Here is a 4,351-nt window from a genome sequence, read left to right on the forward strand (position 1 = left end):
TTAGCAAAACGAGATCACAACGTTAGAAAGGCAACTTCACCGTCACTAGATAGCGACGCCAAAGGTCATTAGCAAAACGAGATGACAACGTTATAAAGACAATGTCACCGTCACTAGATAGCGATGCCAAAGGTCATTAGCAAAACGAGATGACAACGTTAGAAAGGCAACGTCACCGTCACTAGATAGCGACGCCAAAGGTCATTAAGCAAAACGAGATCACAACGTTAGAAAGGCAACTTCACCGTCACTAGATAGCGACGCCAAAGGTCATTAGCAAAACGAGATGACAACATTATAAAGACAATGTCACCGTCACTAGATAGCGACGCCAAAGGTCATTAGCAAAACGAGATGACACAGTGTCTCCTGACCCCTCCTGTCTCAGCCTCCAGTATTTATGCTGCAGTAGTTTATGTGTCGGGGGGCTGGGGTCAGTTTGTTATATCTGGAGTACTTCTCCTGTCCTATTCGGTGTCCTGTGTGAATCTAAGTGTGCGTTCTCTAATTCTCTCCTTCTCTCTTTCTTTCTCTCTCTCGGAGGACCTGAGCCCTAGGACCATGCCCCAGGACTACCTGACATGATGACTCCTTGCTGTCCCCAGTCCACCTGGCCATGCTGCTGTTCCAGTTTCAACTGACCTGAGCCCTAGGACCATGCCCCAGGACTACCTGACATGATGACTCCTTGCTGTCCCCAGTCCACCTGGCCATGCTGCTGCTCCAGTTTCAACTTCCACCTGACTGTGCTGCTGCTCCAGTTTCAACTGTTCTGCCTTATTATTATTCGACCATGCTGGTCATTTATGAACATTTGAACATCTTGGCCATGTTCTGTTATAATCTCCACCCGGCACAGCCAGAAGAGGACTGGCCACCCCACATAGCCTGGTTCCTCTCTAGGTTTCTTCCTAGGTATTGGCCTTTCTAGGGAGTTTTTCCTAGCCACCGTGCTTCTACACCTGCATTGCTTGCTGTTTGGGGTTTTAGGCTGGGTTTCTGTACAGCACTTTGAGATATCAGCTGATGTACGAAGGGCTATATAAATAAATTTGATTTGATTTGATTTGACAACGTTAGAAAGGCAACATATGGAAACATCCACGTGTAGCGATCGACCCCGTCCAGACCTGATAACGCTTTGTGCCATTCAGAGAGGCACTGTAGTCTGCTCTATAACTGAACCCGTTTCTACTGTGTCCATTAGGGCCTAAAAGTCATTCTGATTTCTACTGTGTGCATTAGGGCCTAAGAGTCATTCTGATTTCTACTGTGTGCATTAGGGCCTGAGAGTCATTCTGATTTCAACTGTGTGCATTAGGACCTAAGAGTCATTCTGATTTCTACTGTGTGCATTAGGGCCTAAGAGTCATTCTGATTTCTACTGTGTGCATTAGGGCCTGAGAGTCATTCTGATTTCTACTGTGTGTATTAGGGCCTAAGAGTCATTCTGATTTCTACTGTGTGCATTAGGGCCTAAGAGTCATTCTGATGTCTACTGTGTGCATTAGGGCCTAAGAGTCATTCTGATTTCTACTGTGTGCATTAGGGCCTAAGAGTCATTCTGATTTCTACTGTGTGCATTAGGGCCTAAGAGTCATTCTGATTTATACTGTGTGCATTAGGGCCTAAGAGTCATTCTGATTTATACTGTGTGCATTAGGGCCTAAGAGTCATTCTGATTTATACTGTGTGCATTAGGGCCTAAGAGTCATTCTGATTTATACTGTGTGCATTAGGGCCTAAGAGTCATTCTGATTTCACATCCAGATACTGTGCCGTGACACAGGGATGGGAGAGATGGGCCAGGAGGAGGAGCTATGAGACACATACAGGGGGGAGCTATGAGGCACATACAGGGAGGAGCCAGGGAATCTGGTCACAATACTGAGGAAGATATGAGACACATAAAGGGAGGAGCAGGGAATCTGGTCACAATACTGAGGAAGATATGAGACACATAAAGGGAGGAGCCAGGGAATCTGGTCACAATACTGAGGAAGATATGAGACACATACAGGGAGGAGCCAGGGAATCTGGTCACAATACTGAGGAAGATATGAGACACATACAGGGAGGAGCCAGGGAATCTGGTCACAATACTGAGGAAGATATGAGACACATACAGGGAGGAGCCAGGGAATCTGGTCACAATACGGACAAAGATATGAGACACATACAGGGAGGAGCCAGGGAATCTGGTCACAATACGGATGAAGTAGGTAGATATGAGACACATTTTATTACTAGACACAACATATCGCGATGAGATAGTGATCGGATCATCTTGATTGGATGACGACAACCTTGTGTTAATGTACCACTAAGACAACAACTCTTCTTCTCAGCAAAACCTTTATCTGATGATTAAGCAGCATGATGAAATCAGCAATAACCAAATAGCACCCTTTTCCCTATACAGTGCACTACATTAGACTAGAGCACTATTCCCTATATAGTGCACTACTTTAGACCAGAGCCCTATTCCCTATATAGTGCACTACTTTAGACCAGGGCCCTATTCCCTATATAGTGCACTACATTAGACCAGAGCCCTATTCCCTATATAGTGCACTACTTTAGACCAGAGCCCTATTCCCTATATAGTACACTACTTTAGACCAGAGCACTATTCCCTATATAGTGCACTACTTTAGACCAGAGCCCTATTCCCTATATAGTACACTACTTTAGACCAGAGCACTATTCCCTTTATAGTGCACTACTTTAGACCAGAGCCCTATTCCCTATATAGTACACTACTTTAGACCAGAGCACTATTCCCTATATAGTGCACTACATTAGACCAGAGCCCTATTCCCTATATAGTACACTACTTTAGACCAGAGCCCTATTCCCTATATAGTACACTACTTTAGACCAGAGCACTATTCCCTATATAGTGCACTACTTTATACCAGAGCCCTATTCCCTATATAGTACACTACTTTAGACCAGAGCACTATTCCCTATATAGTGCACTACATTAGACCAGAGCCCTATTCCCTATATAGTGCACTACATTAGACCAGAGCCCTATTCCCTATATAGTACACTACTTTAGACCAGAGCCCTATTCCCTATATAGGGCACTACATTAGACCAGAGCCCTATTCCCTATATAGTACACTACTTTAGACCAGAGCCCTATTCCCTATATAGTACACTACATTAGACCAGAGCCCTATTCCCTATATAGTACACTACTTTAGACCAGAGCCCTATTCCCTATATAGTGCACTAAATTAGACCAGAGCCCTATTCCCTATATAGTGCACTACATTAGACCAGGGCCCTATTCCCTATATAGTGCACTACATTAGACCAGAGCCCTATTCCCTATATAGTGCACTACATTAGACCAGGGCCCTATTCCCTATATAGTGCACTACATTAGACCAGGGCCCTATTCCCTATATAGTGCACTACATTAGACCATGGCCCTATTCCCTATATAGTGCACTACATTAGACCAGGGCCCTATTCCCTATATAGTGCACTACATTAGACCAGAGCCCTATTCCCTATATAGTGCACTACATTAGACCAGAGCCCTATTCCCTATATAGTACACTACTTTAGACCAGAGCACTATTCCCTATATAGTGCACTACATTAGACCAGAGCCCTATTCCCTATATAGTACACTACTTTAGACCAGAGCCCTATTCCCTATATAGTACACTACTTTAGACCAGAGCACTATTCCCTATATAGTGCACTACTTTATACCAGAGCCCTATTCCCTATATAGTACACTACTTTAGAACAGAGCACTATTCCCTATATAGTGCACTACATTAGACCAGAGCCCTATTCCCTATATAGTGCACTACATTAGACCAGAGCCCTATTCCCTATATAGTACACTACTTTAGACCAGAGCCCTATTCCCTATATAGTGCACTAAATTAGACCAGAGCCCTATTCCCTATATAGTGCACTACATTAGACCAGAGCCCTATTCCCTATATAGTGCACCACATTAGACCAGAGCCCTATTCCCTATATAGTGCACTACATTAGACCAGAGCCCTATTCCCTATATAGTGCACTACTTTAGACCAGAGCCCTATTCCCTATATAGTGCACTACATTAGACCAGAGCCCTATTCCCTATATAGTACACTACTTTAGACCAGAGCCCTATTCCCTATATAGTACACTACTTTAGACCAGAGCCCTATTCCCTATATAGTGCACTACATTAGACCAGAGCACTATTCCCTATATAGTGCACTACATTAGACCAGAGCCCTATTCCCTATATAGTACACTACTTTAGACCAGAGCCCTATTCCCTATATAGTACACTACTTTAGACCAGAGCACTATTCCCTATATAGTGCAC

This window comes from Oncorhynchus kisutch, unplaced genomic scaffold, assembly GCF_002021735.2.
Source record: "Oncorhynchus kisutch isolate 150728-3 unplaced genomic scaffold, Okis_V2 Okis01b-Okis20b_hom, whole genome shotgun sequence".
Lineage (NCBI taxonomy): Eukaryota > Metazoa > Chordata > Actinopteri > Salmoniformes > Salmonidae > Oncorhynchus > Oncorhynchus kisutch.